This window comes from Pelophylax lessonae (assembly GCF_965119305.1).
Source record: "Pelophylax lessonae genome assembly, chromosome: 9".
Lineage (NCBI taxonomy): Eukaryota > Metazoa > Chordata > Amphibia > Anura > Ranidae > Pelophylax > Pelophylax lessonae.
Genome location: NC_138776.1, coordinates 219,570,571 through 219,594,468, shown reverse-complemented (window position 1 = coordinate 219,594,468; position 23,898 = coordinate 219,570,571).

Below are 23,898 nucleotides of genomic sequence, written 5' to 3'. Positions count from 1 at the left end.
CACGCAAACAACGCATGACGCCCCAAAGAAGCTCTTGTACCTTTTTTGGGCGTCATGCGATGTTTGCGCGATGTTACCGCGATTCGGCAGGCGGAAATGGCGGCAACATCGCACAGCGTTTGGGGTGCTATTGCAAATCACGGGCAACGCACAGGCGTCCCGCAATTTGCAATGATTTCCGGATCGCGGGCAGAATCGCAGTGATTCTGCCTGCGATCGCTACTCTCACATGTGAACGTAGCCTTATGGGTGTCAATTTCTGGGCACTGATGAGGTGACTGTTGGGTGACAGGTGACATTGGGGGGGGGCTGAGGACTGTGTGGGGACCTTTATTTGTGTGCTTTTTACTTTTTACAGGGGTACAGAGCAGTAACTCAATGTTTCTAGCTCTTCTCCCCTCATACTGGAAGCTGTATGAGGAGAGAAGAGCTAGTAACACTGAGTTACTGCTCTTTGTTTACATTTTGTGATCGGCTGTGAATGGATTCACAGCCGATCACATAGTAAACAGTCACTGTCAGTGACTGCTTACTACCGCCGGTGACAGCTGTGTTCCTACAGAACACAGTACCACCGACATGACCGCGCTGCGCGCTCCCGATCGCGCATGCGCGGTCATCTCCCGGCCGCCTCCATTGTGATCGGCTGTGTCATTGGAACACAGCCGATCACGTGGGAAACAGCCATGCCTATTGGCTGTTTCCCCCCTGCCGGTGACCGGCTGTGTCCCGGGGACACGCCGACACCGGCAGTGCACGGCGGCGCGCCCGCGATCGCGCGCCTGCCGTGCATTTACTGGGTCACGTCATATGACGTCCGCCCAGGATAATAGCCGCACCGTCCCGCCGTCATATGACGGCGGGCGGGCGGTAAGTGGTTAAAGGCCTGTCATTTCTTAATAGTGACGAGTCGAACACCCCAACTGTTGGGTTCGCACTAGAACACCGCGAACAGGGGAAAAGTTTGTTTGAAAAAACAAACTCCATTGAAGTCTATGGGACTCGAACATCAAAAATCAAAAGTCCTCATTTTAAAGGCTTAAATGTAAGTTATTGCCCCAAAAAAGTGTATGGGGGTCCGGGTACTGACTTGGGGAACATGTACCAATGCAAGTTTTTTAAACAAAAAAAACCCATCGTTTTTTAAGGAGCAGTGATTTACTGATTTTAATGAGGCTTAAAGTGAAACTATAAAAACGAAAAATTCCTAAATATTGTGCCTGGGGGGGGGGGGGGGGGGGCGTTATCTGCCTGTAAAGTAGTGCATCTGCACAATGTATGTAGCCTGCTGCAGCAATACTGACATTTCTGAAGGAAGAAATGTCATATACAAATATACATACAATATTTCAAATCTCATGTACATGTCATACAGGTGCAGAAAACTTGGGCTTTTGCTGTTGGTGGTGCCTGAACACCGTAACCTCTCGCAGTTACTCTTGCTGGGCACAGGAACGGCCTTGCTGGTAAAAATTCCATACAAATTTGAAATCGCATGTACTTGTCATACAGGTGCAGAAAAATTGGGCCTTGGTTGTTGGTGGTGCCTGAACACCATAACCCCTCGCAATTACTCTTGCTGGGCGCAGGAACAGGCCCTGCTGGTAAAATTTCCATACAAATTTGAAATCGCATGTACTTGTCATACAGGTGCAGAAAAATTGGGCCTTGGTTGTTGGTGGTGCCTGAACACCGCAGCTCCTCACAGTTACTCTTGCTGGGTGCAGGAACGGGCCTACTGGTAAAAATTCCATACAAATTTGAAATCGCATGTGCTTGTCATACAGGTGCAGAATAATCGGGCCTTGGTTGTTGGTGGTGCATGAACACCACAACCATTCGCAGTTACTCTTGCTGGACGCAGGAACGGGCCCTGCTGGTAAAAATAATGGGGGCGCTGTGCTGTCATCTGATCCGACCTGGCCAAGGTTGGGTGTCGGCTATGCAAACCTACTGGAGTGATGGGGACCTGGAAGGTTAGTATAGGCAGGAATTGAAACTGAAATTGGGCCTTTGGTGTTGGTGGTGCCTGGACACTGTATCCCCTCACAGTTACTTTTGCTGGACACAGGAACGGGACCTGCTGGTAAGAATTCCATACAAATTTGAAAACGCATGTACTTGTCATACAGGTGCAGAAAAATTGGGCTTTTGGTGTTGGTGGTGCCTGAACACCGTAACCACTCACAGTTACTCTTGCTGGGCACAGGGACAGGGCCTGCTGTTAAAAATTACATACGAAACTAAAATTGTATGCACCTGTCATACAAGTGCAGAAAAATTAGGCCTTGGGTGTTGGTGCCAAACCAAAAACAATGTTGGAAGCTAGCAGAATCAAGGTTGAGGAATAGGATAGGCAGCATATGCAGTCTTCAAGGGATGGCAGACTCCTAGAAAATTCAATCAGTTACAACAGCATCAGGGGCTTGATAGCTGATGTTGATCCAGGACTTATTCATTTTGATAAAAGTCAGCTGGTCAACAGAGTCTGTGGATAGACGCACTCCTTTGTCCGTCACAAAACCTCCAGCAGCACTGAATGTCCATTTGGGAAGCACGCTGGAAGTAGGACAAGCCAGTAGCTCCATTGCATATTGAGCAAGTTCTGGCCGGTGGGCCATCCTCAAGTCCCAGTAACCCAGTCGATGCTCAGTTGGAAAGGTCTCCAAGTCTGCTCTTGCCCCTAGATTATTATGCACCATATGATGGAGAAGCTGCTAAAGGTTGCTTAAACCTTACAGCCCTGGGTGCTGCTGAGGACTAAAGAACTGTTTAAAAGGCATCGGTCAGCCGGCCGCCTTCTCCACTGCTCCTCCTTTGGTTGAACGATGCCTCAGAAACACGTCCAGAGAATGTTAACCTCCCAGTGTCTGGAAAGGTGTTACACAAATATTTTTCAAGGTGTTTCATCCTCTGCTCCCTCTGCGAAGGCAGGATGAAAGAGTTTATGGAATTCCGCGCTTAGGATGGCGAGTATATATGGAAAAATGACACCACACTTGGCTGCTGCCCACTTCAAAAAATGCAACCCTAGAAGGGGAGCATTTAAATAGAATGTGGGAGAATGAGAGAAGTGATTGGCGCTGCCCAGTGGGGTATTCGGGAAATCAATCTATGGTTGTTTCACTCCTGAGTTGAGTAGTATATAAAAGTATGTGCAATAATAAATTATACTAAAATCTGTGTAATGAAACTATATTAAGACCTGTGTGTAGTATTATAAAATCATGAAACAAAGGGCTAAAACTGTGTAAGATCAGGGATGGTCTATGTGCAAAATCTAGATATAAAATAAGAAACAGTCACAATTGGATAAACATATACATACAATTTGTACAGTTGATAAATATAACGTGCAAAAAGTGCAATAGTGGATATCAGGAGTGAAGTGATAAATAATAAAATATCTTATTATAAATTAGCAACCATAGAATCACAATCAATAAATATAATAAATATAGGTGAAAAAAAAAAAAAATATATATATATAGATATATATATAGCTGCCAATAAGTAAGTGCAATAGTGCAAATGTGAAGAATTATTATATATAGCTGTGCAAAAACGGCAGCACAAAAAAAGTTTCATTACACGGATTTTAGTATAATTTATTATTGCACATACTTTTATATACTACTCAACTCAGGAGTGAAACAACCATAGATTGATTTCCCGAATACCCCACTGGGAAGGCAGGATGAGTTCTGCAACTTCCCACTCCATTTATACTTTTGCCCTTTTATTTTTCTTACCATTTTCTTTTATATATGGGTCCCTTCATTAACCATTATATGATTATATGAGCTGTTATAATTCATTGCTACCTCTCTGTTATCTATTTACTATTAGTCCTACTGCTGGGGCCCATCAATCACTATCGTTATTTACCTATCTCTTCCTCTTTCTTTTTGGAGGTGCCTGAATGCGCTCTTGGCTCATATCCTCAGTCCCCATACTACAGCTCCCGTTGCAGACCTTATGGGCGTCCCTCTCTGTGTGACGGGTTACCGTCTCATATACAGTGGCTATGTAAGTACTTTATAGGGGAGGATCACGTGTCCCCTCCCTGGTTACTCCCCCCCCCCCCCCCCAGTGTGTGGACCTATCAGTTACTCTAATATGTTCTATTGTAGATCTACGATGCATTCGCCCCTGAAGAAGTGTTGATTATCACAAAACGCTTAGGGTTTCACGATGCATCTGAATTTTATACTATACCATTTTTACCACGATGGCCCACTTTTATGCTTTATGATATGCATGTATAAACAGCATTAGAATTTATCATTGGAATATGTTATGTCTCTGTTATTACTTGATGAGCTCTCACTATGTATCCCTATTTTTATACATTGTACTATTTTGCTTTGATTGTCTACTGTTTTGCTGTGTGTTATGCATGTGTTACTGCATATGGATGTTACAATCGGTATAGGTTTTGTACCTGTTACTATTTAATAAACATATGGTTTTAAACCATGATCAGTTTTTCAGACACCATCTTGCCTCAATTAAAGTCCCAATGTTTTTCTCCCTACTTTTCATATTGATCCAGGGATGGAGACTTCTCTATTATATGTCTCATGTAAAGTCCCAAGCTTTTTTCCTTCTCCTCCATCCCTTGAAGACTGCTGTATGCTATCCTCTACATACATGCTGCCACAATCCTCCTCTTGTGTGTTTTGTGTCCCTGCAGGCATGACATCTGCATAAAGGGGGCCTTGTGAGGAAAGGAAGTCCTCCTCTTCCTCCTGCTGTTCTGCCTCAAGTGCCCTGTCCGTGATTCCATGAAGTGTGTACTCCAGCAGGTAAACTAGAGGGATAATGTCACTGATGCATGCATCTTCCCAGCTCACCATCCTTGTGGCCTCCTCAAATGGTGACAGGATGGTGCAGGCATCATTTATCAAAAGCCACTGGCGTGTTGAGCCCAGAGCCTGTTATATATATATATATATATATATCTCAAAGTATGGTTGTGACTAGTGTTGAGCGAACACGGACTGTATTATTCGGGTCCGTACCGGATAATTGGATTTTTGCTACCCGGACACGGACCCGAAAACTTTACTTTGTATGTTCGGGTTTAAAATCCGTGTTCGGTAATATTATTTCCTGTTTTGTATGTAATGGCGCGCTTTTAATGGCGGGCTTTCAACAGCCAATCAACAAGCGTTTAACTGGTGTGCGCCATCACAGCCATGCCTACTAATGTATTAGTAGCTGTGATTGGCCATCTGAAGCATGTGACCCATGTTTTTATAAGCTCGAGAGACACAGCGCGGTGCGTCATTCTGCTGTAGTGTAGGGAGAGAGCACACATCATACGTGCTGGCTGCTGCTGATTAGGGACAGACAGGGAAAAATTGTGCCCGAAAAGAATGCAGGGACAGGTCGTAGTGTAGGCAGGGAAAGATATTTGAGCATTTTAGGGACAGGCTGGAGAGATTAGGCAGGGACAGATAGGAGACACAGGACAGAACAGTCGTCCGTTAGCGATCTACATCGATTTTGCTGTGTGGGGGGTGGTGCAGTGAACGATCTTTTTGCCCTCACTTGAGCCCACTAAGGAGGAGGGAGAAAAAATATATTTTTATCAGTCTGTTGTGTGCAGCGTTCAGCTATATTTTACTACAGATTGCTGTTCTAATCTGCTATTTAAAAATTACAAATTTAAAGGTGAATTTTTTTAAGAGCACTTGCCATGCTCTTAACTACACTTTGCTGGCATTTGCAGCACTCTAGCCCTTTCCATTGGTTTTTTAGAGCCATTTTAGTGCCTGAAAGTTCGGGTCCCTATTGACTTCAATGGGGTTCGGTGTCCGGGTAAAGTTCGGAAAAAGTCCGGGACAGCCGAACCCGCTGAACACGGACATCCAGGTGCCCGCTCAACTCTAGTTGTGACGGTACTCAACGTCACTGGGATTGAAAGACAGATACTTAATGGACACAGAATATGGTTTGGATTACTCAAATGGGCCAGTAATACTGTATTTGTCAACAATAAATCTCAAAGAATATATGAAGACTTTGGGACTCTAGGCCTAGCTGCCTATTGCAAATAAGGCTTCACACAGTCAGACTCCTAGCAGGTGCGAATATCATCAGCTCAACCACCTGTCTTCCACGCATTGTAAATTATGCTGATTTGCTCTCCTATTGTTTACAGTGGGTTCTCAGTGTTTACACCTAAGATAATGTGTATTGTATTGCAGAAGCTCGGGGACAGAAAGTCTGCTAGTTAATTGCTCAGATTGATTGAATCACTGTCTTCTATTAGTTGCTGAGTGGAAATAGTATACTGCTTGTGTTGGTTGTTCTTTAGATATGTTAGTTCTATTTCTGTATACAATTTCATCTGCATATGATAATGTAATCAGGCAACCCCTGACCTGGTGGGGTAATCTGATCAGGAGGGGGGAGATCCATGCTGTATATAAATTCTGTGTGACTGTTCAATAAAGGAGTGATTCCAGTACAAGCTAAGTTGTCGGCTAGCTTTGTATGTAAGGCGGCTGGGAAAATCTGGTATAGATGTTCAAGACTGTAGGAAGCCGTATACTGACGGAAGCAGGGCCAGATTAACGTAGGGGCTATTGGAGCTGCAGCTCCAGGCCCCTACCTTTTATATAGGCCCCGGGTTGGCCATATTCACTGTGACCGCGCTTCTGTCACTTGTAAACACAGAAGTCTGGCTTCTATGCTCGCTTCCCCAGGCAGCACCCTCAGAACCTCCCCACACAGCGCGAAGGCCTGACAAGGAAGGACAGTTGCCGATGCATGGATGTGTTTATTGGCTTCAGAGACAGCATCCCATGTTGAATTAGGCATGCATGGCTGCACCCTTCCTCCTCTGGGTGCATGCTAAGGCACGGCCCTTAAGGCCCTTCAAAATCCTCAGCACCAAAACCATGATGCTCTTAATCCGGCCCTGGACGGAAGACCACAAGTACAGTGTGGGTCAGGGTTCCGTTACAATGGTGTATACTGAACTGACCAATAGATAATTGCCCTATATATATATATATATATATATATATATAGATATCATAGTATGGTCTGTACTGAACTGACCGATAGATACTCAATTGCCCTACATATGTATAGTTATCAATTGTAAGGGATTAGCTCGGTGGCGGGTGTGGATGACCCCTTGGGGGGTGCGTTTTCCCAGAGAGGTAGCCGACAAGTGCTTGCAAACAAACAGTGTGGTTTATTAAATGGTGTTTTCTTCACCAGGCTGTATGCAGCAAAACATCCAAAATAAAATAAAACAGAAAATAAATCCTTGCCTCTGTGGGCGGCTACCTTCTCACAACTGGAACCTGCCTAAGTGTCTGTCTCCAACCTACCGTCGGGCAGACTTCCTTGTCCTACAGCGGACACTCAATAGTCCTTTTATAATAGCTTCACAGGGCAACACAGTCCTTTTGTTTCTTTCACATCAACAGTTCGTCTTCTCACCTTTGAGACGTATTCACCCTTGGTTACCGTCCCGGGCACACATCACTCCGGGGGGTCTTCTCCCAGGCCCACACATCCTGTCGGGAGGCACACGCTGACTGTCCTCCTGCTCCCAGCCCACATGGCTTCAGGACACAGCTTCTGGAGGCAGCAAACAATAGGACTTTCTCTGAACAAATTATAGAGCCTTAACTCCCTCATTCTGAACAGGTGAAGGCCTTTCAACTTCCTGCTGGCTAGCTCTGTAGCCAACACCCTAAATTAATTAATGGACTTTCTAAATCAGGTGGAAATGTATCTCCTTCCTGTGACTACATTCCCAGATTTAGCTGACTTCCTGTCACATACCCCCCCCTCTTGTTTCAACCCTAGGGTTGGGACACATATTTCCAGGCACGCATGTGTCAGGCACTGCTGACTCACTGATAAGCCTCCTATTATCCTCAAGCTTCCGGATGAAACTGTTTTGTCATCTTCATTGACGGATTTCTCATAAATGCCACACAGTTTGTCTCTCATCTCATATACACATTCTTCAACTGCATTTTTGGCATCATTTTGCTCCTTCTCGTTTCTGTCATCTTCATTGACAGCTTTCTCATAAATGTCAGACAGCTTGTCCCTCATAACCGTCTGTCCAATCCACCATGGAGGACCGTGATCCATAGGCAACTCAATTGGGCTAGTCTTAATGTCTTCAACATTCTTAAGACGCCTCTCTCTGCAATCCATAAATGTTTTCCACAAAACTTTGAGAACCTTTGCTTCACTAAGCTTTGTTCCAAGTAGGGACTCTTGACATCCCTCTGTGACTTGAGTTGCCTCTCCATACATCTGTACACAATCATTGACTTTTTGTTGTAAAAGGGAATGATCTTCCTTCTTGAGCTTTGCTTGCTCTAAGATGCTGTGCAGAGGATTTTCCAATTGAGACAACAGGCTGTCACACATTTCTTCAAAGTGACCCCTGTTCCTTTTCCCAGAGATATCAATATCATTCACCAAACATTTCATATTCATAGGCAGATCTGAAGCATTTGCACTCATCAACTTCTTAAACTTTTCGCCCTCCTGAGCGAGTCGCAGTAAAGGCCTACTATTTGATTTGATATTCAGTTTATATTTCTTGCCAAACTCTTCACAGAAGAAGCCAACCAGAACATCATCAACTTTCCTTCCACCAACATAGGGGTCAAAGGCAACAACACAGTTGAACCCAGCGATCTGGGTGGTATCCATTATAGACCTCCTCTCTGCATCAGTGAAGAAGCATGGAACTGCAACACATTCTTTTACAGGTTTCTTCAATGCACTTTCTGCTGAACTATTTGACCGCTCAAGGTCACCTAGTTCTTTTTCTCTATCTGAATTCCACATGGAATGCATCTCAAGATCACGATCAAACTTCTGCCACCCGTCTTTCACCAGTTCCATTTTGGAAACACTCCCTGAAAGGCACTTATTCATTTGCTTCACGTTTTCACCAACAGCCTTAGTTTTCTCCACTAGGTTTTCAGCCTGAACTGAGAAATCACCACATTTCTTACTCAGCTCCTTTGTTTGCTGAAGTTCTAATGATACATTTTCCAATGCTTGAAGTTTTTGAAGGAACGGTTTATTCCAAAGGGGTGATTCAAGCCACATGTCGTCACATTTCTGAGGCTCACTCAGGACAGACCCCAAAACACTGATCCTTTTAAAAACTGCATCAGGCACACTATCCCCTCTTTGGGACAGATCCTCTGTTGCCTGGAATTCCTCTTCCAGTTCCTGCAACGGAATCTTCATCTCTTCTACTTGCTGTTCTAAGGTTCGCTTAGACTTTTCTAGCTCCTGAAAGCTTTTCACAACATCATCCTTGGAGCTGACCAATTCTTCCATTTCTGTACGCAGCTGTTTAACACTTTCTAGTTCAGCCTTACACTCTAGAGCTTCCTCCAAAGAGCGAGCCAAGAACAGGGCTTTGCTCTCGTTATCACGCACCTCCGTTTCTGCACGTGCGCGTTCTTCTGCATATTTTGCAGACACAGTCTTCTCTTCACCAAGCATCTGATCAAACTTCTTTTTCACATCTTCAACACACTGTAATGAACCAACGCTTTCTTCCATGCGTTTTTTCATATCCGCTATCTGAGCTTGCAATGTTGCGACTTGCTCTGATAGGTTTTTCTTTGCTTCCGCCTCCTCTTTTAATTGTTCCAGGAAGCCATTTTTCTCATCTTCCATTTGTTTGAGCTTTGTGCTAAAACTCAGCCTTTGACACCTCTCTTCCTGTAAGAGTTCCTGCGTGTCTTGCAGCTGCGATTCCAAGATAGAAAAATCTTCCGCAATTTCTCTAGATTTGCTGTCTGCTTGAGAAAGCTGATTTGTAACATTGTCCAACTCAACCTGCAGTCGGTTTGCCTTCTCTGACAGCTTAGCACACAATCGGTCACCTTCTGACACCTTGACTTGCGATTCCAGAAGCTGTGCCTCTACTTTTTCCCTCTTATGTTCACAATCTCCTTTTCCCTGCATAAGAGCCTTCACCTCATTGGCTAGCATCTGGGAATAAGAATGTAATTCTGCCACACAGGCTTCTTTCTCCTTTAACTGCTGCTGGACACGTTGGGCTTCCCCTTTCCAACTTTCACAGTCCGCACGCCATTCATTTACCACATTGCTCAAAGTAGTGAGCTCATACACAGTACTCAGTAATTTAGCCTCTCTTTCACTTTTCTCGTTGTCGCTGAGAGACAATGTCGTTTTCAGAGCGACATTCTGTTCCTGCGACTCCTGCAGGTCTATTTTTGTAGCTCCCAAAGACTGAAGACTTTTTTCCAGCTGATTACGCAACTCCAACATATCAGCCATACTTTGCTTCTGCAAAGTCTGAATTTCACTTTCCTTTTCCATGAGGATGGTATCTTTCTCCATTATAGTCTCTCTGCGTTTTTGCAACTCGACCAAAAGAAGAGCAGTGGATTCTTCCCACTGTAACACATGAGACTTGAGTAGTTCATTCATTTCCTGCAAGTTTCTATGCTCCATTTTAAGCAATTCCAAGGCTTGTTCCTTTTCTTCCATTTTCCGTTGCAAGGCATCCAACTCAGCCCTGCACACATACTCGGTTTCCTCCAAACCGATGGCCTCCATTGGCTGCTGGCGTCTCTGTTTCCAGCCTGCCATGCTCTCTTGATGAGCCTTTTGTTGAGCTGCAAAGCTCTGCTGAAAATCCGCATTTGCCTGCTGTTGAGCTGCATTTGCTTGCTGTTGAGCTGCATTTGATATAATCAGATGTTTCAACATCTCCTCCATTTTGAGTTTACTTTTCATCTGAGCACACTGCGTCTCCATAGCGGTTTCATCAGTGTTGCTAGGGACAACAACCTTCCTCTTTAGTAGACTCTCTTTAGGCATGGATGGGGCTGGTTCAGACGGCAACATCCCCTCCATCCATAGAATCCGGTCTCTCATTTCATCTATCTTTGCATTCTTCAGGCGTTTTGAACGCCCCATCTTCAATAACTCCACAAACAAATTTTTCACAGTCCAGCAAAAATTTTTCAGACCACTGTCTCTTTAACACATGTAGTTTTTCTCTCTCTCTTGCAAGATCTCTTTTCCTGCACACACAGTTTGTGCAGTCACTTGCACCAGACACAACAAAGTTCATCAAATAATTTTGAGACCGCTGTCTCTTTAAAACACTTTTTTTTTTTCTGTCAGGATCTTCTCTCCTGCACACATAGATTGTGCAATCTCATGCACCAGATAAAGTTCATCAAACATTTGCACTTCCTTGCAGGGATCTCTGCTTATGCCCACTGCATACCTCCACCATATGTAAGGGATTAGCTCGGTGGCGGGTGTGGATGACCCCTTGGGGGGTGCGTTTTCCCAGAGAGGTAGCCGACAAGTGCTTGCAAACAAACAGTGTGGTTTATTAAATGGTGTTTTCTTCACCAGGCTGTATGCAGCAAAACATCCAAAATAAAATAAAACAGAAAATAAATCCTTGCCTCTGTGGGCGGCTACCTTCTCACAACTGGAACCTGCCTAAGTGTCTGTCTCCAACCTACCGTCGGGCAGACTTCCTTGTCCTACAGCGGACACTCAATAGTCCTTTTATAATAGCTTCACAGGGCAACACAGTCCTTTTGTTTCTTTCACATCAACAGTTCGTCTTCTCACCTTTGAGACGTATTCACCCTTGGTTACCGTCCCGGGCACACATCACTCCGGGGGGGTCTTCTCCCAGGCCCACACATCCTGTCGGGAGGCACACGCTGACTGTCCTCCTGCTCCCAGCCCACATGGCTTCAGGACACAGCTTCTGGAGGCAGCAAACAATAGGACTTTCTCTGAACAAATTATAGAGCCTTAACTCCCTCATTCTGAACAGGTGAAGGCCTTTCAACTTCCTGCTGGCTAGCTCTGTAGCCAACACCCTAAATTAATTAATGGACTTTCTAAATCAGGTGGAAATGTATCTCCTTCCTGTGACTACATTCCCAGATTTAGCTGACTTCCTGTCACACAATGTATGGTCTATACTGAACTGACCGATAGATACTCAATTGCCCTTTGTATAGATAGATAGATAGATAGATATCAAAGTATGGTCTGTACTGAACTGACTGATCGATACTCAATTGCTATATCTATATATATATATATATATATATATATATATATATATATATATATAAACAAACCCAATTCCCAATGTGAGTAAAAAAGGAATGGACTAATTTACAAATCTCAAACTTATATTTTATTCACAATATAATATAGATAACATATCAAATGTTGAAAGTGAGACATTTTAAAATGTCATGCCAAATATTGGCTCATTTTGGATTTCATGAGAGCTACACATTCCAAAAAAGTTGAGACAGGAAGCAATAAGAGGCTGGAAAAGTTAAATGTACATATAAGGAACAGCTGGAGGACCAATTTGCAACTTATTAGGTCAATTGGCAACATGATTGGGTATAAAAAGAGCCTCTCAGAGTGGCAGTGTCTCTCAGAAGTCAAGATAGGTAGAGGATCACCAATTCCCTCAATTCTGAGGCAAAAAATAGTGGAGCAATATCAGAAAGGTGTTTCTCAGAGAAAAATTGCAAAGAGTTTGAAGTTATCATCATCTACGGTGCAAAATATCATCCAAAGATTCAGAGAATCTTGAACAATCTCTGTGCATAAAGGTCAAGGCTGCTCAACCATACTGGATGCCCGTGACCTTCAGGCCCTTAGACGGCACTGCATCACATAAAGGAATGCTACTGTAATGGAAATCCCAACATGGGCTCAGGAATACTTCCAGAAAACACTGTCAGTGAACGCAATCCACCGTGCCATTCGCTGTTGCCAGCTAAAGCTCTATAGGCCAAAAAAGAAGCCATATCTAAACATGATCCAGAAGCGAAGGTGTTTTCTCCGGGCCAAGGCTCATTAAAAATGGACTGTGGCAAACTGGAAAACAGTTCTGTGGTCAGACAAATCAAAATTTTAAGTTCTGTTTGGAAAACTGGGACGCCATGTCATCCGGACTAAAGAGGACAAGGACAACCCAAGTTGTTATCAGTGCTTACTTCAGAAGCCTGCATCTCTGATGGTATGGGGCTGCATGAGTGCATGTGGCATGGGCAGCTTACACATTTGGAAAGATCAATGCTGAAAGGTATATTCATGTTCTAGAACATATGCTCTCATCCAGACGTCGTCTCTTTCAGGTAAGACCTTTCATTTTCCAACAGGACAACGCCAGGCCACATACTGCATCAATTACAACATCATACCCGCGTAGAAGAAGGGTTCCGGGTACTAAAATGGCCAATCTGCAGTCCAGATCATTCACCCATAGAAAACATTTGGCGCATCATAAATAGGAAGATGTGACAAAAAAGACCTAAGACAGTTGAGCAACTAGAAGCCTGTATTAGACAAGAATGGGACAACATTCCTATTCCTAAACTTGAGCAACTTGTCTCCTCAGTCCCCAGACGTTTGCAGACTGTTATAAAAAGAGGAGGAAATGCCACACAGTGGTAAACATGGCCTTGTCCTAACTTTTTTGACATGTGTTGATGCCATGAAATTTAAAATCAACTTATTTTTCCCTTAAAATTATACCTTTTCTCAGTTTTAACATTTGATATATCATCTATGTTGTATTCTGAATAAAATATTGAGATTTTAAACTTTCACATCATTGCATTCTGTTTTTATTCACAATTTGTACAGTGTCCCAACTTTTTTGGAATCGGGTCTGTATATATCAAAGTATGATCCGTGCTGAACTGACCGATAGATACTCAATTGCCCTATATATATATATATATATATATATATATATATATAGATATAGATATCAAAGTATGGTCTATACCGAACTGACCGATAGATACTCATTTGCCATATATATATATATATATGTATATATAAATACAGGGCCTTGCGAAAGTATTCGGCCCCCTTGAACTTTTCGACCTTTTGCCACATTTCAGGCTTCAAACATAAAGATATAAAACTGTAATTTTTTTGTGAAGAATCAACAACAAGTGGGACACAATCAGGAAGTGGAACGAAATTTATTGGATATTTCAAACTTTTTTAACAAATAAAAAACTGAAAATTGGGCGTGCAAAATTATTCAGCCCCCTTAAGTTAATACTTTGTAGCGCCACCTTTTGCTGCGATTACAGCTGTAAGTTGCTTGGGGTATGTCTCTATCAGTTTTGCACATCGAGAGACTGAAGTTTTTGCCCATTCCTCCTTGCAAAACAGCTCGAGCTCAGTGAGGTTGGATGGAGAGCTGTAACGCTCCTGCGTTTTATATATGATGTGGATTTACAGCTGCAGAAATATTCCACTTCAGTAGTCATGTAGAGAAACGCTGAGACACCAATCCCAACTCCCAAGACTCATCATGTGTGGATGATCTCAATTCAGCATACAAATATACACACTCAATAAGAAGTTCCTGGAGTGATCTATGTATATAGTAGTATAGAGGTGATAGGCTAAAGAGACAGGTTGAGTAGAGACGATAGGTGACAGACACTTGAGAGGAATGTTCTTGAGAATGAGATAGTAACAGGTGGGATGCAGATAGGTTAGCAATCATGTATGGTAGTAGATGATAGGATAGCAGATGACATACAGGAGAGACTAACCCAGTGCAAGAGCAGATGATAGTAGGCTCAAGAGCTAGCAATCTAGATAGTGCAGATGTAGTAACAGTCCTTAGTATGCAGAGCTAGACAGTGTAAGCTTTAGTATGAAGGTTATTGAGGTTTCCCCTGTGGGGTACTTATCACTAGTAGCAATGTAGCAGAGGAGAGGTTCGACAAGAGCGGATGATCCGGTAGCGGGATACAGGGATCAGCGCAGCGTGGTTCCGACAGCGAGGTATGCTGAAGCATGAGAGCTTCAAGACAGGTTAGCATCAAGGCACATCTAGGCACACAGCAGGTTGAACGAACACATGTGAGTGAAAGCTGGTGATTTAAATAGCTGTTCAGTCCGGCGCCTCATGATGATGTCAGCACTCTTAAAGGGAAACACACCTATATGTGCTTCATCTATCTAGGTAGATGGAAAGCACCCGAAAATGATGTGATAGGAGGCACTGAGAGTGCCAGAACCTTACAAGAGCGTTTGTGAACAGCAATTTTCCGTTCTTTCCACAGATTCTCGATTGGATTCAGGTCTGGACTTTGACTTGGCCATTCTAACACCTGGATATGTTTATTTGTGAACCATTCCATTGTAGATTTTGCTTTATGTTTTGGATCATTGTCTTGTTGGAAGACAAATCTCCGTCCCAGTCTGTGGTCTTTTGCAGACTCCATCAGGTTTTCTTCCAGAATGGTCCTGTATTTGGCTCCATCCATTTTCCCATCAATTTTAACCATCTTCCCTGTCCCTGCTGAATAAAAGCAGGCCCAAACCATGATGCTGCCACCACCATGTTTGACAGTGGGGATGGTGTGTTCCGGGTGATGAGCTGTGTTGCTTTTACGCCTAACATAACGTTTTGCCAAAAAGTTCGATTTTGGTTTCTTCTGACCAGAGCACCTTCTTCCACATGTTTGGTGTGTCTCCCAGGTGGCTTGTGGCAAACTTTAAACAACACTTTTTATGGATATCTTTAAGAAATGGCTTTCTTCTTGCCACTCTTCCATAAAGGCCAGATTTGTGCAGTATACGACTGATTGTTGTCCTATGGACAGAGTCTCCCACCTCAGCTGTAGATCTCTGCAGTTCATCCAGAGTGATCATGGGCCTCTTGGCTGCGTCTCTGTCATTCTTCTCCTTGTATGAGCTGAAAGTTTAGAGGTATGGCCAGGTCTTCGTAGATTTGCAGTGGTCTGATACTCCTTCCATTTCAATATTATCGCTTGCACAGTGCTCCTTGGGATGTTTAAAGCTTGGGAAATCTTTTTGTATCCAAATCCGGCTTTTAACTTCTCCACAACAGTATCTCGGACCTGCCTGGTGTGTTTTTTGTTCTTCATGATGCTCTCTGCGCTTTAAACGGACCTCTGAGACTATCACAGTGCAGGTGCATTTATACGGAGACTTGATTACACACAGGTGGATTCTATTTATCATCTTTAGTCATTTAGGTCAACATTGGATCATTCAGAGATCCTTACTGAACTTTTGGAGATAGTTTGCTGCACTGAAAGTAAAGGGGCTGAATAATTTTGCATGCCCAATTTTTCAGTTTTTTATTTGTTAACAAAGTTTGAAATATCCAATACATTTCGTTCCACTTCATGATTGTGTCCCACTTGCTGTTGATTCTTCACAAAAAATTACAGTTTTATATCTTTATATTTGAAGCCTGAAATGTGGCAAAAGGTCACAAAGTTCAAGGGGGCCGAATATTTTCGCAAGGCACTGTATATATATATATATATATATATATATATATATATATATATGTAGATATCAATGTATGGTCTGTACTGAACTGACCAATAGATACTGAATGGCCTCATATATAATACTCAATTGCCCTATATCTATATCTATATATATACATAGAAATGTATGTTCTATACTATGGTACTTGGTCTATGGTATATACTGCACTGCTGAATATACTTCACTATCTGATCTCTTAAATTGTAAAAAGCACAAATCTCTCTCCCTGTCTAACTGACTGCTACTAGCAATGTCTTAATTAGACTACAATGCTGACTACACGGCACTGTCTGATAAACCGCAAATCCCTTTCCTCTCCTTGTCTCAATCACAATCCTCTCCCTGCCTCAAACACTTCCTATCTCGCCCGCACAGTCACACAATACACGCCACTGCTGTGTGAGCAACCTTTATATCGCGTGGGGCATGTACTTAGCCCTTGAGCCATGATTGGCTAAAGGCAGCCTGCCTTTGTCCAATCATGGCAGAGATGATTTGATTGGCCAAAGCATGGAGGTCAGGGTGCATGCTTTGGTCAATAACATAATGCACTGCACGCGCGCAGTGCATTACGGATGCGGGCGCTCAAATTTCCCACGAAGAAGCATGTTTGTTCATCATTCGACGAACGGGGGAACAGCCAATGTTCGAGTCAAACTTACGTACGAACTCGAAGCTCATCCCTATTTTGTAACTACTTCAGTACAGCACATTTTCACCCACTTCCTGGCCAGACCAATTTTCAGCTTCCACCGCTGTCAGACTTTGAATGACAATTAGTCATGCACTGTACCCAATCCAAATTTGTATGATTTTTTTCACACAAATAGAGCTGTCTTTTGGTGGTATTTAACCACTTCTGGTCAGGAAGGATTTGCCCCTTTAATAACCAGGCCATTTTTTGCGATTCGGCACTGCTTCACTTTAACGGACAATTGCGCGGTCGTGCAACGCTGTACCCAAATAAAATGAATGTCCTATTTTTCCCACAAATAAAGTTTTGTTCTGGTGGTATTTGATCACTTGTGCAATTTTTATTTTTTGCACTATAAACAAAAAAATAGCGACAATTCTGAAAAAAAAACAAAAAACAATATTTTTTACATTCTGCTAAATAACATTCCCAAAAAAAAAATTAAAAATCTAAACTTTTCATCCTTGTAGGCCAATTTTTTATTCTACTATGTATTTTTGGTAAAAAAAAAAAAAAAATCTCAATAAGTGTATTTTGATTGGTTTCCCAAAATCACCACTGGTTTTTATATTTTTTTGCAAAATAAATGAAAAAATAGCAAACATTTTGAAAAAACAGCACTTTTTTATGTTCTATTATAAAATTTTGCAAATGAGTAATTTTTATTCATAAATTTGGGCCAATGTTTATACTGCTACATATCTTTGGTAAAAATTACCCAAAATAGTGGATATTATTTAGTCTGTGTGAAAGATATAAAGTCTACAAGCTATGGTGCCAATCATTACAAATTGATCACACCATATGTACTGATCTCATTTCTTGAGGCCCTGAAAGGACAGGACAGTACAAATACCCCCCAAATTACCCTTTTTTTGAAAGTAGACATTCCAAGGTCTTTAGTAAGAGGCATGGTGAGTTTTTTGAAGTTGTGATTTTTTTCCCACAAATCTTGGGAAAATTAAGAAATATTTTTTTTTGTCATATTAACAAGTCATTTCTCACACACAGCATATTTATACTTGCAATTACACCCCAAAATACATTCTGATACTCCTCCTGAGTATGGCGATACCACATATGTGACACTTTGTCACAGCCTGGCCACATACAGAGGCCTAACATGCAAGGAGCACCGTCAGGTGTTCTAGGAGCATAAATTATACATACTGTATAATTTCCTAACAGCCTATCACATTTTTGAAGGCCCTGGGGCACCAGGACAATGGAATTACCCACAAAATGACACGATTTTGGAAAGCAAACACCACAACATATATTCTAGGAGACATTATGAGTCTATGGAACAAGTCATTTTTTTCCAAAGGTTTTTGGAAAATGTGAAAAGAAAATGAAAACCTATTTTTCTTTTACACAAGGTTGTCAATTGATATAATAATTTCTAACACATAGCATGCACATAGCAAAAAATTACACCCTAAAACACATTCTGCTACTCCTTCCGAGTGTGACGATACCACATGTGTGAGACTTTTACACAGCCTGGCAACATACAGAGGCCCGACATCCAAGTGGCACCTTGAGGCGTTTTAGGAGCATAAATTACACATATAATTTCCTGACTACCTATAACACTTTTGAAGGCCCTAGAGCACCAGGACAATGGAAACACCCACAAAATGGCCAGGTTTTGGAAAGCAAACACCCCAATGTATAATCTATGAGGCATGGGCTGCAGATAGGTACTCAGGTACTCTGATGTGCGGCAGATAGGTACATGGGTACTCTAATGGGCTGGGTACTCTGATGCACTTCAGATAGGTACTTCAGTACTCTAGGCTGGAGACAGGTACTTGGGTACTCTGATGGTCTGCGGATAGGTACTCTGGACTGGAGACAGGTACTCAGGTACTCCGATGGGCTGGGGACAAGTACTCGGGTACTCGGATGGGCTGGAGACAGGTAATCGGGTACTCTGATGGGCTGCAGATAGGTACTCGGGTACTCTGATGGCCTGGAGACAGGTACTCAGTATTCTGATGGCCTGGAGACAGGTACTCGGGTACTCTGATTGGCTGGAGATGAGTATTCGGGTACTGTGATGGGCTGCAGATAGGTACTCGGGTACTCTGGGCTGGAGACAGGTACTCGGGTTCTCTGATGGGCTGGTGACAGGTATTCGGGGACTTTGATGGGCTGGTGACAGGTACTCAGGTACTCTGATGGGCTAGTGACAGGTACTTGGGTACTCTGATGGGCTGGTGACAGGTACTGTGATGGGCTGGTGATAGGTACTCTTTATTAGTGGACAATCAGTGTGTTTTACTTTGTATTGTAAGCAGTAACTAGCTGGTACTGGGATCTCCTCCTCACACAGGATCAGTGTGTGAGGAAGAGAACCCAGTAACGGCTAGTTACCGCAGTTTGTTTACATACTGTGAACGGCAGCGATTGGAGACAGCCAGTTACGTGGTAAAGAGCTAATTACATTTGGCTCTTTACCCTGATCAGGGATGGACTGTGTCAGAGTGACACTCTCCATCCCCGATTGCCGATCTGCGTGCCCCTGGGGGCGCACACGAGCGGCGTGCACAAAGACAGTGCATGTCGTCACGTGGTAAAGAGCCATTTTTATTGGCTCTTTACACTGATCAGGGATGGGCTGTGTCCAGAGGGACACGCCTCATCCCCGATCGCCACGCTGCTCATATAACACCTGCCCGGAGGGAGAAAGTGTCCCTTCCAGCGTCATTTTACAATGCACCGGTAGGGAACTGGTTAAATGTCTTACAGGACAACTTCATGTCCCAATTGAGGGATTCCCCGACTAGAAAGAATGCATTACTAGTTCTATTAATTACAAATGATTCAAATCTGATCACAGATGTGGAAATACGGGATGATCGTATTTAGCGTAAATCATAGGAAAATGAGGCACGAGGGTAGCACAAGAACACTAAATTTTAAATGAGCAAACTTTTCTGAACTGTGCTAAATACTACAAGAGATCAATTGGGACCAAATCCTAGAAACATTGAACAGGGAGGAAAAATGGGAATGCTTTAGGAACATATTAACCACGTAAAGACCAGGCCTATTTCTGACATTTGTTGCTCACAAGTTAAACTCAGTATTTTTTGCAAGAAAATTACTTGGAACCCCCAAAGTTAGCCCAATTTTTTTGTATATTGTGAAATATGATGTTATGCAGAGTAAATAGTTAGCTAACATGTTACGCTTTAAAATTGCACGCACTCGTGGAATGGCGACAAACTATGATACTTAAAACACTCCAAAGTGACGTTTTAAAAAATTTTAACGGTTACCAGTTTAGAGTTACAAAAGTGTTTGCTTTTTTCTAGAATTATTGCTCTCGCTCTTAACGATCATGGCGATACCTCACATGTATGATTTGATCACTGTTTACATTTGCGGGCGCGACTTACGTATGCGTTTTCTTTGACACGCGAGAAAGCGGGGAGAGGGCACTTTAAAAATAAAACGTTTTTCTTATTTATTTGTTTATTTTTTTTTTTTACACTGTCCCTTAAAAGAAAAAAAAAAATCTGATCACTTTTATTACTGTCACAAGGAACGTAAACATCCCTTGTGACAGTAATAGGCAGTGACAGGTACTCTTTATGGAGGCATCTGGAGTCTAAAAGACCCCAAACCCGTCCTCTGCAGTTCAAAGTATTCAAAATGCCAAAATCAGCATATTTGAATACTTTGGATTTTTTTTTTAAATCGGTGCAGTTGGCTGCTGAGTAAATCGGAAGTGACGTTGTTTCATCACTTTCAAGTTACTACATCGGAGACCTGATCTAAGCCGATTCTGGGTTGTTCGGGTCTTCAGCCAGCGGGAAGGTTGGTCGGATCTCCCGGTGGGACTTGAGACCCTGGTGGAGTGGCGAAAGGCAGCGGGAGGAGGGGGGATGTCCCCTCCTGCTGCTTTTGATCATGACTGAGTGGCTAATTTGTCAGCTTTGCAACATATGAGGAATGTAATGAGACGTGTAAGTACGCAAATGGGGTGGCAATGAGAGACACATAGCAGAGAAAAGAGAAAAACCCAAGAAATTTTTAGGATATATTAACAGTAAAAGAGCAAGGTCCGAGTGCATTGCCCGCATAAAAGACAATGAAGGGAGAATGGTTACAGATGACAAGGAGAAGGCAACTGTACTAAATGCTTTCTTTTCCCCAGTTTTTAGACAGGAAAAGGAGGGGCATACTAACCACAAATGTATTGTTAGTAACATGTCACAGGATGTACCCTTGTGGCTAACAGAGGCCGTAGTCCAGAAAAGACTAGAAAAGCTTAACACAAATAAATCAACAGGACCAGATGGCTTACACCCGAGAGTCCTCAAAGAACTCAGTCATGTTGTAGCCAAACCATTATTCCTAATCTTTATGGACAGCATATTGACAGGAATGGTACCAGCTGAATGGCGGAAAGCCCATGTGGTACCAATATTTAAAAAAAGAGCAGAGACAAAAACCTGGAAACTACAGGCCAGTCAACCATATATCAATAGTATGTAAACTATCGGAGGGGATGATAAGGGACTATATCCAAGAATCTGCTGATGAAAACAGTGCCATTAGTAGTAATCAGCATGGGCTTAAAAATGCGTGTTCCTTCTAGACCAATCTGTTAACATTCTATGAGGAAGTGAGCTGCCATCTAGATAGGGAGAGGCCTGTGGATGTGGTGTATACAGATTTTGCAAAAGCATTTGATACAGTTCCCCACAAACGCTTAATCTACAAACTGAGATCTGTAGGCATGGACCATAGGGTGTGTTCTTGGATAGAAAACTGGTTATAAGAGTGTGTTCAAAGGGTGGTGATAAATATTGTGTACTCAGGTCTGGAGTGGTATGTGGGGTACACCAAGGCTCTGTCTTTGGACCAATTCTGTTTAATTTATTCATAAATGAGATAGAGGTTGGTAAATATAGCTTAATCTCAGTTTTTACAGAAGACACAAAAATAAGCAGGGCAATAACTTCACATCAGGATAAAGAGATTTTACAGGAAGACCTGAATACAATAATGGGGTGGGCATCTACATGGCAAATGAGGTTTATTGTTGAGAAATGTTAAGTGATGCAATTGGGGGGCTAGAAACATAAATGCCAACTACTGACTAGGGGGAGAACCTCTGGGGGAATCCAGGATGGAGAAAGATCTGGGGGTCCTGGTAGAAGACAGACTGAGCAATAGCATGCAATGTCAAGCTGCAGCTACCAAAGCCTGCAGACTATTAGCTTGCATAAAAAAAAGAGAATTTATTCGAGGGATAACATTATAATCTGGCCAATTTATCCTGTAAAACTCTGGTTTGGCCACATAGTTCTACGACTACAAGCACAATTTTTTTTTCTCCCTGCAGAAGAGACACTTGAGAGGAGATATGATAGCAATATACAAATTCCTCAATGGTGATTCCAGCGTAGGAAAACAGAAAATTTATATCAAATACGTACCTATATTTTCCTTTCCTGATAGACTCCATGGCAGCCTACGGGTGGGTTAGTCCCGCCTCCTCCTACCTCATAGGACCCCACTCCCATAAATTTTGCTCTGCCCCAGAGACCATGTTCCATAAATAGCCTACTCCGGCAGATGGGTGGGGACTCCGGCTGCCATGGAGTCCATTAGGAAAGGAAAATTACGGTAATTATTTGATATAAATTTTCCGTTTTCCTGACAGACTCCATGGCAGCCTACGTGTGGGAAATAACTAGCCAAACACACCAGGATGGGCAATCTGCTGTTTAAAAGAAATTTAATTTGCACCATCAACTGATAGTATTCTCAAACCAAAATCAACAGATGATGAAGAAGCTGGCTCGACACAATAATGAGCCATGAAAGTATGAATTGAGGACCATAAGTTCATGAATGTTGGTAACACAATTTCCTGATTTTCATGGAAAACAGGATACCTTGGGATGCGAATCCAATATGGGGATTAGAACCACCCGATCCGGGAAAAACGTCAAGAAAGGTTCTTTGCACCCCAAAGCTGCCAGCTCAGAGACCCTCTTTGCTGAGGTGACTGCCACCAGGAACGCTACTATAAGAGATAACTCTTTGATAGAGAGCTGATCCAAGTGTTCTCTTCTGAAGTCTGCAAGAAAATCCAGAACAAGGCTTCCTTTGCGGTCTGAGCCTAGAGGCGCCTTTGAAAAATTGCCTCACTAGAGGATGCTTCACCCAGGATATTCCTGTGAAGGCCAAGATAGCTGATACTTGAACTCGAAGAGAGCTGACTGATAAAGGCAGATCCAGGCCAGACTGAAGAAAGCTGAAGATATGTTGAACTTTTGAAGCGCCATGCGCATCCATACTCCCAGTGATGTGAGTCATGAACTTCCTCCAGATCCTTTCATAGACTATTTGTACCTGCTCTTCTCGCGTTCAACAGTGTGGAGATGGCTCCACTTGGACATCCTAATGCCTCCAACCTTTCCCTTTCAAAAAACAGGCCATCAGGTGCAGATGGGCCGGGCAAGGGTGCAGCAATGTTCCCTGAGACAGGAGATCCTGCCTGGAGGGCAGTGGCACCGACTCCTGAAAGCTCAGCTGTAGTAACATCGGAAACCAGGGCCTGTTCGGCCAGTATAGAGCTACCACAAGAACCTCCACTTCTTCCGACCTGAGTCTCGTCAGTAATCGAAGGAGGACTGGAACTGGTGGGAAGGCGTAGGACTTGTGAAACCGCCACTGCTCCGTTAGGGCATCCACCCCGAAAGCTTGTGGGCATCTGAATCTCGTGTAATACTTCTCCAACTTGAAGTTGCACGGGAAAGCGAACAGATCCACTTCCGGAAGGAACCCTAGAGATT